This window comes from Ambystoma mexicanum, chromosome 10 (assembly GCF_040938575.1).
Source record: "Ambystoma mexicanum isolate Mex_15411 chromosome 10, UKY_AmexF1_1, whole genome shotgun sequence".
Taxonomy (NCBI): domain Eukaryota; kingdom Metazoa; phylum Chordata; class Amphibia; order Caudata; family Ambystomatidae; genus Ambystoma; species Ambystoma mexicanum.
Window position 1 is genome coordinate 1,130,614,311 of NC_090932.1, and position 13,682 is coordinate 1,130,627,992.

A 13,682-nucleotide genomic window follows, 5' to 3' on the forward strand; every position below is an offset into this window, starting at 1 on the left:
TCCAGTGAAGAGGAGCTAAGAGAGCAAAAGACCAAAATTGAGACTGAGCACAGGGAGGATGCAGAGCTACGAGGCGAAATTGGGACGAAGAACGAAGAGATCGAGGAGGAGTGTAGCAATAGACCAAGAAAGAGAGATAGTTTGGTGCAAGACCACAAAGAGACTTGAAAACAAGACATAGAAAGTTAAATTTAAGATGAGAATGGAAAGATAGCCATCCAAGAGTGGCAAGGGAAGAGGAAGTAGAGTTACGAAAGGAAAGAAGACAGAGAAGACCAATATAGGCATTGAAAAAGGATTTCAGGGGAGCAAGACGAGTTAGTGAAAGACCAGAAAGGGCAGTAGAGCAGTAGAAAAGCAGAGAGAAAATCAATGACGATATCAACAATTGGAAGCTTCAAACGATAGACAGGGTCACGCTTTTCAAATATTCTGTAGATGGCAGCGACAGGTGTGCAGGGCAGCGAGATATAGTGGTCAAAAGATAGGGTAGAGTCAAGGTGAAGCCCCAGATTGTGAGCAGTGAGGGAAATAGGAAGGTGGGGGTGGAAACGAAACAAAGGAGGGTGAAATAGGAGGAGGAAGAGTGCAGGAAAAAAGAGAACCTCTGTTTTACCCGCATTAAGTGTAAGGTAGTGAGTAAACATCCAAGATGTAATAGCTGATAGACGAGCAGGTAGTCTGTGGGGAATAGCAGAAGAAAAAGAGGGAAAAAAAGGAAAAGCTGAGTATCATCAGCGTAGAAGTGATGTGATAGACCAAATGGAGAAGTAACCTCAGTGAGAGGGGAAGTGTAAAGGGAAAATAGAAAAGGACCCAGAACAGGCCCTTGTGGGACACCATGAGCAAGCAAGAAGGTGTCAGAAGTTTGACCTGCCCATGAAACAGAAGATGTTCTTTTTGACAGGTATGACTGGAACCAGGAAAGGACAGAACCAGAAAAACCAAAGGATGAAAGGGAAGCCAATACATACAAGGGAGTGATCACCAGTATCGAAAGCAGCCGAAAGGTACAACAAGATGAGAAGAGATGAATGTTTACAATAGCGTTCTGTGAGTAGGGAATTCACGACTGAGAGAAGAACAGACTGAAACCGGGTAAGAATAGAAGAATTAGACACAAAAGTAGAGACATGGGAGTACACTAGTCGTTCAAGTAGTTTAGAGGGATAGGGCAATAGAGAAATCGGATGAACATTTGATACAAGCAAAGGGAGAGCGGCATGTTTCTTTAGGATTAGAATAACAGAAGAGTGCATAAAAGATGAAGGAAATGTCGATGTCAAAAGACAGATATTAAAGAAAGAGGTAAGATATGAAACAAGAGATGGATACACTTTAAGAATAAGTGATGAGGGAATGGCATCAGTAGGGGAAGCAGTGGGATGAGCTTTAGCCAGTAGAAGAGAAGTGTCAACATTAAACAGGAAATGGAATCAGAGAGAATTGAAGTGGGAAAGATAGGTGGCATTGGAGAGGCAGAGGCTTAAATATCAGAGCGAAGAGAAGCCACCTGAGAAGCCACCTCAGAGGAAAAGAATTGAGCCAGATCAGATGCTGAAAGAGTAGAGCTAACTGAGTAGTCAGGAGAGGGAGGAGAGAGAAGACGAGAGGAAATTTGAAAAAGACGCCTGGGATGGGCGGATTGTGCCTGTAGAAGATCTGAAAAATACAAACGTTTAGCAGAAAGTAAGCAGCCATCATAGAGAGTGTGGTAGAAGAAATATGAAGCGTAAACAGCTGTAGACTTGGACTTAAGCCAATGTTTTTCAAGGTGATGGAGAAAGCGACGCAGAGAACAGAGATGAGAAAACCATGGTTGGGAAGGTTTATGGGTAGGATAAAAGGGTGAGTTAGGGTAGAGCATAGCTATAGAAGAAGACAAGGAAGAGAAAAGCCTTGAAGCAGCTTCGTCAGCTGACAAGACTGAAAAAGAAGGAAGAGGGTGTTGAAAGGATGCACAAGAGGTGACAAAGAGTGGAGTGTTGAAATTGCGTAAGTCACGCCGATTGAAAGGTGACTTGGGAAAAGGAGCTGGAAAATATGTAGAAACCTGTGAAAAAAGTGATAGTGAGAGAAGATGATGAGCAGAAAGATAAACTGGGAGGGAAGAAACAGATGAACCAAAAAGAGATTTATTGATTTGATATTTTTTGTTTAGTGCTGGCCCTATCCAGAGGGTCTCCACTTACATGGTTCAATTATTCAAAAGGTGGGAGTTGAAAGAAAAGATACAAAATGATTTCAGGAAAAAATAGGAAGATTAGGATCGACAAGTGATAGCAGTGGAGGAGGGCAGCGCAATGTGTCTGGAAACAGGTGGGTTTTGAGGCTGAAAGTGATGGAGGATGCAATACGTATGTGGAGAGGTATGGTGTTCCACACCCTGGGTGCCTAGTGGGAAAATGCTTGTTTTTGTGTGCATGTGAGTTTGCAGAGTGGAATGTGTAGAAGGTTTTGGCTGGCTTGTCTGGTGTTTGTGTGGGTGATTGGTTTGCGTTTGTCATGAAGGTAAAATGGAGTTTTAAGGTGGACGGTTTTGAATACAATGCACAGTCCTTTAAAGGGAATTCTCTGGGTTATGGGGAAACCAGCGGAGCTCTGCAAGAGAGGGGGTGATATTTGAATGTTTGGGTAGGTGGTGGATGAGTCTGGCTGCTGCATTTTGTATGGCTTGCAGGGTGGCAAGGGTGTTGTTGGAGTGTCCTGTAAGGAGAGCATTTTCATAGTCCGGATTAGAGAGAACCAGTGCTTGGACTACGTGCAGAAGGCGTCAGGAGGAAGGATATGTCTGATTTTGCGTAGGAGGTGTATTTGTAGATTGCATGTTTTGGTGACAGTGGCTATGTGGTGTGTGAAGAAAAGGTGGGAGTTGATGGTGAATCCAGAGGATTTAACAGGTGTGGAGAGGGATATGTGTGGGTTTTCTGTGGCAAGTTCTTGGATCCAGGGGTTGAGGTCGGGTTTGTGCCTTGGGGGGCAGAAGAAAAGGTATTCTGTTGTGGAAGGGTTGAGCTTGAGGAAGTGGGTGGCCATCCAGTTGGTGATGGTGGAGAGACAGGCTTTGAGGGTGTGGAGTTGTGAATGGGATGACATTTGCAAGTATATTTGTGTGCAATCTGCATATTGGTGCCAATGCGCGTTGTTTGCTAAGGGTCTATTTAAGGTATTCAACATATAGGATGAAGAGGAGTGGCGATAGGGTGGAACCTTGCAGGACCCCTTACTTGACAGGGGTAGGGTCTGATGGATAAGGGGGCATGGAGACAAAGTGTGCCCTGTTGCTGAGAAAGGAGGAGAATCGGTCTAGTATGGGGCCTAGAGAGATTCATCCTGTGGGGTAGGATGTCTAGTAGACTGGTGTGGTCAATGGTGTTGAAGGCTGCAGAGAGGGTGAGCCGTATGAGTAGTGCTGTGTCTCCTTTATGATGCTTTTGGGGTCATTGAGGAAGGAAAGAGTAGCGGCCTCAATGCTGTGGCCAAGACAAAAGTCAGATTGGAAGGGGTTGAATACATTGTTTGTGGTGATATGTTGTTGCAGTTGGGTAGTTACAAAGCATTCCATGATTCTGGTGAGGTATGGTTGGATAGTAATGGGGCGGTAGTTTTCAGGGAGCGTGGCGCTGATGGATGTTTTTTTTGAGGCAGTGTGAGATTTGTCCCATTTTGAGTGCATTGGGAATAGTACCATGTGAGAGACAGGAGCTGATAATGTTTAGCCAGTGGGGAGCCAGGCTTCTGATGCAATTGGATGCTGCTTGACGTTGACAGGCATCATCCATGAAGTTTGCAGGTTTTGTTTTGGCAGTGAGGGTGATGAAGGTGTCGGTGTTGATGGGGTGGAAGGTATCGTATGTGATGGAATACTTGGGAGTGGGAGAGCTGAGGGGAGGGCAGTCCGGATGTTGTGCATTTTGGAATCGAAGTAGTTCATCAGAGTTGCATATGCAATGAGGGGTGTGCAGAAGGTGGTTTAGAGAGGTATTTGACAATGTTTAATAGTTTCTGGGCACGATTGGAGGCAGAAATGAGGCCTTGGAAGTAATGAGTGACTTTGGCATTGGATATGGCTGCTTTATATTTGTTGCAGCAGTGTCGGAAGGGTGTCATGGATCAGGGGCATGGGCTCTTTTGCCAGGTGTCTGCTTTCTGCTTCATAGAGAGGAGGGAACTGTTGAACATAGTTTGTGGTGGTGGTTGTGGGGGTTTTGAAATTTGAGGGATGTAGTTTTGTCGAGTGCCAGTGTGATGATGGTGCTGTATTGGTGGAGTAGGATGGAGGGATGTGCATCGTGCGAGTGGTGCTAAGGCTATGTCTGCGATGTGTTTGGTTTATCTGGCTGGGGACAACAGGAATGTGTAGCAGGTGGTGGGACTTTCAGTGGTAGTGTGAGCGTGAAAGGGATAGCAAAGTGGTCAGACCACAATACCCAGATTCGATTATCCATGGAGACATGATTGTTGCTTGCGATGAAAATGTCCAGGGTGTTGCCAGCAATGTGTGTGGGAGAGGTGATGAGTTGTGTGAGGTCATAAGGGGCGAGTGGAGGTAGGATAGTCTTTAGTATGGGACTTGTCTATCGAAGGGAACTACCAGGGTTGAAGGCCCAAAGGTAGAGATAGCAGGGGGAGGTATGGTTGTTAGTAGTGAAGTCAGTCCAGTCGGTGTGGAAGTTGGGATTGTGTGTAGGAGGGCGATAAATGAGGTGGAGAAAGGTGGGGTGTGGGTGTGATGGAGGGGTGCAAGTAAGAGAGTGTGATTCAAAGGATGTTTAAGGGTGTGTGTGTGTATCTTTATATATGATGGCAATGCCAGCACCTTATTTGTGTAGGCGGTCTCTGCGGTGGATGAGATAGTGCGGGACAAGCTTGTCAGTGATAGGTGTGTGGTGGGGTTTTTACCATGTTTCTCTAAGGCAGAGTATATATGGGGAGTGTGTGCTAATGTGTTCATTAATTTCATGTGTATGAACAGGTGTAGAATTGCAGTTGAGGAGAATTCAGGTGTATGCAATTAGTTGTTTAAATGGCGTGTTGTGTTGGAGTTTGATTTGGATGTTTTTTGTGTGCTGCATGCAAGGAATATTTGTGCCACCTGTGGCAAACAGGGGCTGACAGGGAACACAGTATGAAACAGAGAAGGATTTAGCAGCAACCCATTGCTTTGTCTTCCCTTAGCTCTGTCCTCCCTTTGCTCTGGACACCCAGGCGAATGGATGCCCAAAGGACAGTGCTTATAAACCCAAAGTAACCTGGCAGTAACTTCGTCAGAGGTCACACGAGCAGTTCCTGGATCAATCTTGGATGCCTCTTGTAGACCCCCCTGACCTCTGAAGGCAGCCTCAGGCAGATGGAGAAAGTGTTTCTGGTAGTATTGGGGTGAGCTGCTTGTTAGTCCCAGCCTAGTAGAAGCCCCTTTTGGAGGCGATAAGGCCTTTCAAAGATGGTGGTATCTGGGTCACAGGTCACAGAGGCAGTCCCTAGATTGATCCTGGATGCTTGTTGTAGGGCCCCAGACCTTTGCAGGCAGCCTCAGGCAAATGGAAAGAGTGCCTCTTGTCGTGTTGAGATTAATTAGGCGTTGCTCCAAGCCCAGTTGCAGCCCCTTTTGGAGGTGGAAAGACCTTACAAAGATGGCAGTTCTGGGGTCAGCGGTTATGGGAGAAGTCCCTAGATCAACCCTGGATACTTCTTGTAGAGATAAGTAGTGTATGAGAGATTATTTACCATTAATATTCATTGCTCCAAGTTTTAGTCTTCTGCATCAAAATACTTCATAATATCACGCCCTTATGTGGGTCTTCATGCCACATTCCTCCTACTTCTAAGCCTGGTAATAATAAGTGATGTTATTTCTCACTTCAGGGAAAGAATTGGGCTGCAACAAGATAGAGCTGTGCTCCGGCAAAAACTGTTTTGTTGGAACGCTGTTCTGAACAGACCCGAGGCCTAAACCCTCCCGTGTTGAACAAGCTCTGTCCTTGACTGCTGCAAATCTCCTGAACGCTATGTGTTTGGAGTCTCAATGTGTGCAGCGAGCGGCGATATGCAACGACTTTACAAACTACATCAAAAAGTCGTCCTTTGCTCACAAGGACAGCTCAGACTCAAACAATTAAACAGTACAAAGCTGTACATATGCGCCATGCTTTGCACACATTTTACTGCATGCTCAGAATGAATGCGCATTTGAATTACCATCAAAGACATTTAAGGCAAGTAATGGGAAACAACCCAATATATGTGCTAGCTACTATGTATTAAGAGCCTGGGTGTTACAGCGGCACCTAGATCATGGGATGCTTCCCTGATGTTCCAAATCGACAAACAAAACAACAAAAAGGAGTTCCGGGGTTCCTTAAAGCACACTCCCCAACCGAAAATACAAATGCTGAGTTTAATGTACAAAGATAATAATAATAATAATATATCAACACATTATGTTTTGTACAGTTCTTTTTTTGTTTTTGTGTTCCAAAGAAACAAAACTTTTGTTGCTCTTAAGTCACAACTGAGTTACAAGTAAAAATCATGCTCGAGCCAACACATGTTTCAAGCCAAAATGCTCTTCCTCAGGGCTCCGAAACTGAAATGCAATCAGAATTGTAACTTTGCTATGCTGAGTTAATTCCTTTGGGAAATGTGTCACTCATTTACCAAAAAATGTAAATGTTGTGGCGCACTTGTTGGGAAATGCACATGATAATGCACATGAGCCGGCTGCTCCTTGCTTAGTTGAATTAATTTCTGTGTGGAACGTGCCACTCTGTGACAAAAACATGTAGTTCTGGCACACCTATTTAGAGGTGTGCATGATAACGCACATGAGCTTGCTGCTCCTTAATAATGGAGAAGCCTGAAGTCGTCAAAGGTTGATATCCCTAGGCATATCTGACATATTGTTGGTCATTCTGATGTCCCAAAACGCACTTTATTTTCATGCTAAGCAGCCAGCATCTCATATGCAAGGTACCCACATTATTCGACACCTAGCCCTATCCCCATTCCCACCCACACCACCGCTAATCCACTACCCCATCACCTGCTAGTCCCGCCCGCTCGCGAAGGGGGGGGGGGAGTTCCCCCTGTAAATCTTGTCAATTTCCAGCTCTGACCCAGTTTACACAATCTCTATCAACCTCAGAAGGATGAAGGCCTCTCACACATTTTCCAGTGTTGCTTGAAACTAAGCTACATCACAATTTAGAAGAGCCCACCCTGATGTTCATTGGGAAATAGGAGTAATGAAGATTACCAGTAAATAATCCAGACATTACCTCCTTATCAGTCTTCCTTGCCACAGTCCATACATTAACAAGAAACAACATTTGATTCCTTACACAGAAACTTAGACACAACATGCTGCTATGCCTCGGGTACAAGCAGTATAATAAAGCACATTTTTACCTTACAGTACACAGAGGGTCTGTGCCAAACAGGAATGAGATAGAGACTGGTCTAGAGCCACAATAAGGCATTTATTTGTGGCTGCCTTGGACACCACCAGAATGTGGGCTCTAAAAACATCAAATCTGGCTTTGTTGTAAAGGTGTTTGTGGTTCTAAAATTGCAGTTTGTCTGAGTCAGCATAAAAGCTTGCACTATGGGTGCAGCCTCCAACCCAGTTGCATTCTGTATTGGCGAACAGACGTGCGATACAAGGGCCATGCGGCTGCATGATAGACATATTATTGGGGCTTGGTATAGCACAGCTTTTCAATTTGCAGGGTCTTGTGGTACTTCAGTTGCTGACTGAGAAAGATGAGGGGTTGGTTGACTTAGTGCGAGCATGGAAAACGTTTCTATTCGATTGGCTCTAAGATCTATAACATATATCTCAGGTTATAGTAATAAGAAAGTCACTAAGTGGACTTTATATATTTTTGCTACTTATAATCTGGTTTATGAATCTGTGATTCACTCAGGAGGGTCAGGACTGCAGGCAAGGCAAAATATGATCTTTTTATTTTCTAGTCTGTAACAGATGTGGGATGTCCTTCCACTTGTAACAGTCTAGAGAGCCTGGTAGCTATACGAGATAGGAAGAGGTGTTATGTTGACCAGACAATTATAGAAGCTGGGTGTGGTGGCCCATCCTAGAGGAGGCTCATAGTAATATTCATTACTTAGATGAGAGCAGGATGGGGGAGCGATGGTAGGAGTCTCCGACTTCAGGATTACCCTCGGCTCCATCTCTGCTAGAAGAGAGAGGGGGCCCCAATCTATGTTTTACATCCACCTATGGAAAACATAGAAGTGCCTGTCCTATAGAGCCATCTGAGAGAGAGGGAGACTGGGCTTATCCTTTGCATGATCCTCTGGAAGGAAATTGGCACCTAGCCAGGGCAGTTGACATTTCACAGGACCAATGACTAAGGAGGAAATTTCTTTAGCCCGCTAGATCCCCATTTCTGACTCATGGTACCTTGGAAAAAAATTGAAGTAGGAAAGAAATAGAGAGTAGGGAACAGAGGGAAGTGAAATTATCCCCCAGTATGGGTGTTCCCCGTGCCAGTCTGTTATATAATTCCCAACACAATCCAAGTGTGGCTGAGCCTGCTCCCTCTACCATATCATCTGATTAAATGCTAACTCCATGTAGCCTCCCCGAGAGGTCCACCTGTGACTGGTCCTCTATCTAGACTTGAGGCTACATCACCCACGAGATTCAAAGCAACCTTCAGGCTGTATTCCAGTGTCCCTTGTGTGTGCTGCTTTTGTATTGGTTTCACATAGGACCTAAGAAAAGTTGTAAAAAGAAAGAGAAGCTTGATTCAAAGAAAATTAAGCTACACAACAAACTTACTGCAACATATGCAAATGTTGTGTAGATTGATTACAACTCAATAAGAATGAGAGGTACTCATTGCACGCACCATATCAGTGTTATGATGGGACAAGTTTGGATGTGATGTTGTTACAAGTTGGCACTTTAGCATGTATCTGAAATAGTTAATTAAGGTTTATAGTGTTAATTTGTGTCTAGTATGATATATTTAGATGTGCATGCATGTAGCAACATACTGAGTATTCTGTGAACATAACATGGTAGCACATTGTGCAATGTAGCACTATGAGATTTAAAGCACAAACTTATTCAAAGTGGGAAAGGGTTCTTGAATGGGAAACCCATTATGAGAGGATATGCTATTATCTCGATTAAGAGAAAAATCTCATGAGGAGGCAAATGATATACATTACCTTGTCCCCTCTGTGGAGTTATAGCAGAAGCTGGCTTAATTTAGGCTTATTTTGGGCTTCTGTAGGTGAAGAACCCTTGATAAGGGATAAACGCCCTGCAAAAATACAGTTTGCAAAGATTTAAAATCGCCCTGCGAGGCCGTATGTTAAGGGACACAGTGAGAAAGTGTCCCCGAGGTCATTAAAAGTCGATGTTCAATAATCCGGTTTTTAACTTTCCGCTGCAGTGTCCACAAGGATGGTGTCCTATAATGGGGTTTAAGCCCCAACTTTGAGTGAGAGTTTCGCTTTTTTTAGGGGTGACTCTAAGCTTACTGCTGCTAATGTTCTTTACATCATGACAGGCACTGATATCAACAAAAAGAAACAAGCCCTAATCACAAAAGAACAAAGACTAATTTTTTTAACACAAAGTGACAAGGAAGGGCTGAATTTCATACACACATACATAAATATAAACATGCACACATGGGAAATAGATAGGAAGCTGATGAATTTAAATGGTGGTTACATAATGGAAGGGCGCGAGAGGACACCAAGAATATATAACCAGGGTGCCAGAGTATTTGGGGAAATTAAGAGTTAGTGCCCAATCAAAGGAGCCTTCTGTTAGCTCTGTATAGCCTCATAAAGTGAAGTGCCATAAACCATGCATGTCAGATTTAGCGTTGCAGGTCTGTGACCAAGTGGAATCGGTACTAAAACTGTATTGTACGCCCAGTGAAGGCAGCCAATGAGATTGTGGGGACTAGATTTCCTTGTATAGGGTGAAATCATTTGTATTTTGGGTGATGACTTTGTAAGGAAACATGATGGAAATGTGGGAGTGTGTTAACTAGGTGCGTACGGAAATTCGCTTTGAGTAAGTATTCGGCTGAATTCTGGCTGAAGATGCGATATTTGGCTTCGGCCAAATGCTCAATTACTTTTCACTCAAAGCCGAATAGTTTCTTCTACAAAATACATGAAGTACTGCTTTGCCTGTGCCTGGAAACATCCAGGCATTTTATGTTAATCCTTTAAAAGATCATTAAACAAATACTGCTGTGAATTTATTTGATTGACTGCAGACAGAGCAGGGGTGTGAAAGTGCAAACAATGTCTCAACCCTTCATGTGCTGGTGGTCTGCTAGGGAGGTGTGAGCTCAAGCGCAAAACGTCCAATATTTTTAATGTGCAATGAGATGTCTCTGGTCTTCCTGTATTTTGCAGTTGAAAACCATTGAGCTGGAACAATAGTTTACAATGTCGCTGTTGGCAATTTGCTATTTTCTTTAGGGGCTTATTGATTTGCTGATGACCCGTATGAGTAATCTGAAAGTTACAGGTTCCAATACACCACTCCTATCCAAGTAATATAATTAAGTAGATTAATATAACTGCTGTGGAGATCCAGGGAATTCCAAACACTGTGTAAAATAGCTCAGCAGAAGGTGTGCCTACAGCAACAACTGTATTCAGCCTGTCATTATGTCATCAATGACATTTGTGATGTCATCTTTGATGTCCTGGGTCTTAGTCTTAGCAGTGCACGGTGGTGGCGCGAGATATGGTTGCTTAGCTTACCATAACTGGCGAATTTCAGGGGGTTTTCGGTTTTACTTGGAACCATAACGTCCGTTTAACAAAGTTTTTTCTTTGAATTTCATAGGTTTTTATTAGTCCAACTTAACCATAACGCCCCTTTAACAAAGTTTGTTCATTGAATTTCATAGGTTTCTATTAGTGCAACTTAACCATAACGTCCCTTTAACAATGTTTTTTCATTGAATTTCATAGGTTTTTACCAGTGCATGCTATTTTCCTACAACTTACTAAAATCATACTTACCCATTATAGCAATATTTGTGTCCAATTTCCAAAGTTTCACCTTAAAACTCAGCCATTTCCCACCATCTGGAATAATTTTGAACACTTCTATACACTTCTTGCAACTATTTCAACTAGTTTTACATCCGTAGACGTTTACGAACATCTGACTTCATAGCAGACCTTCCGGACAGTGCCACATGACCATACGCTGGTGCGCGGCATGATGACGTGTCTGAGAACCTGTCCGCACTTCACAATAAGATCTCTGCTTGGCAGACAGTTCGGAACTGCATTTTCTACTGATCTAGAAACTTCCAACTTCAGAATTTCCCTTGCACAGCTCCAACACCTATTCCTACTCATTATCCATTAACAATCTAGTACACAGTACATACTTTTAGCAAAACTGCTATTTATCTTAAAATGGCATCAGCTAATGCCATCCCTCCTCCCCAAGAGCCACCACCACAGCTGTAATCAAGGAACATGAGGAACAGTGCCCCCTAACTTAGAAATAACACACGCGCAACATTTTCCCTTGTCCACCTACCCCTCCATATTAGTGTGTGGTTGCTCTTCCCTCATTTCTCTCCCCACCTTTCGTTCTCAGCTCTCCTGCCAAAAAAAATACATCCAAAAACAACAAACGACATATTCCTTTAGGAACCACCTTTCAGAGTTAAAAAATAGAACTAAAAAAAAAATGTATAGACTCCATCTACTTTATATTTCTCAGTAAAGTACAATCGACTAAATAAGATTTTCCAACATTTCCATTTGCATATTGTGTTATGCTAATGGGAATATTGTGGCGTTCATCCTCTGTTCCAGGGACTGGAACGGTGGATACCGGCCAGGCAGTACAAGTTATCAGCCCAAGCGAAGCGAGGTTGGATAACGAGGTCTCTGGACCATTATCCCCCCATTCCAGCCCCTGAAATGGGGGATGAAGGCCATCAGCACCCTAGGTTCCCAAAGCGAAAACCCGGGGTGCTAAAAAATAGGATTTTTCTTGCAACACCGATACGCCTGCGGCGTCCCGGTGTAGGAAGGAAAATCCTTTTCCAGGATGGCCACCATGGAAAGGGAAGGTGAGGGTTCCATACAGGGCCCCTCTCCCCTTTCCATAGCAGCCTGCAGTAGGCAAAAAGAGAACCCTATGACCATAATACCATGAGCACATTTTTCTTCCCTTTCAAATACATCCTAATTTCGAATAACTTTAACACAAAGCCAGTCCCAGGTGGACATGGCCACTTTAATCCTATGTTTTGTTCCTTGTGGTCATGGCCAGTGGCCAGATTGTCCGGACCATGACCTTATTCCATGACCCAGACAATCTGGCCACTGCCCATGGCCACAGGCTACCCTTCAGTCACTAAAGGTATACTGCTATTTTTTGTAGCTATATTATGACACTTGTCAAATAATAAAATACTGGCACATTTGCAAAACAATGCTTGTAGGTCCTTGCCAATGCTCCTTACTCAAGTATGCTGGAAATCCACCCACGTTTTATTTTTTCAAAAGTGTCAAATGTCTGCACATATAATCGTCATATAAGCTAGCCCCCACTTGACAAAATCCATTCAGACTTTACGAAAACATCTAAATCTAATCTTTTTTCAAACCTTTGTGTAGATTTGTCAAATGGCACCACATTCATAAGCCTTACCATATTTTGGGACCACCACTCTAATTTTGCTCCCTCTTGACAGAATCCCACCAAACTTCGCAAAAACATGTATATCTTGATCTAATATCAGTTTGCCACATGAAGTGTAGATTCGGCAAATGGCACCTCATTTATAAGCCTTTACCTTATTTTGGGACCCCGCCCTCTAATTTTGCCCCCTCTTCACAAAATCCTAACAAACTTCGGAAAAACATTTATATCTAAATGTATTATCAGTTTCCCAAATTAAGTGAGGATTCGTCAAATGGCACCTTATTTATAAGCCATTACATTATTTTGTGACCCCTCACTAATTTTGCCCCCTCATGACAGAATCCCACCAAACTTTGCATACTCACTCAGAATCAACCCAGGAATATATATGCACATTTTCACGCAGTTCCATTAAGTGGCGCCAAAGTTATAAGCCAGCCAAGAACTGCATTTCACCAACCTTGTAATGCTAAGGTGTTCGCGAACTTTCACAGAACTGTTTGCGAACATCAGGACTGTTCACGGATTTTCGCAGCAAAAAACACCCGTTTTTTTTTGCTTCTTTCAGCCATATCCCATCCCATCCTCATCATCCCTCACCTCCCCAGAGATTATTTGATAAGTTTGACAAGTGGAATGCTGTGTTTTTTCATATGTTTTTACCGCAATGTCCGCGAATCCAAGATGGCGGGCGTTTCCAAAAATCTGACGCACTTCATGCTCCTATGATATCTATGTCCGGTCCGCGGACACACTTCCCTGTTCGCTCCGTGGACTGTGTCCTGATTGGCTAATCGGTTTGCACACTACATTGCGTGATGAAGTATGTAGTTCATTACACATGTCCCGATAATTCTTGATACTTTTTTGCTAAAATAACATTCACAACCCCTTGTCTGAAAAGTAAATGCACATGTGATGTCATCAGTGATGTCATCAATGACATTTGTGATGTCATCTTTGATGTCCTGGGTGTTAGTGTTAGCAGTGCACAGTGGTG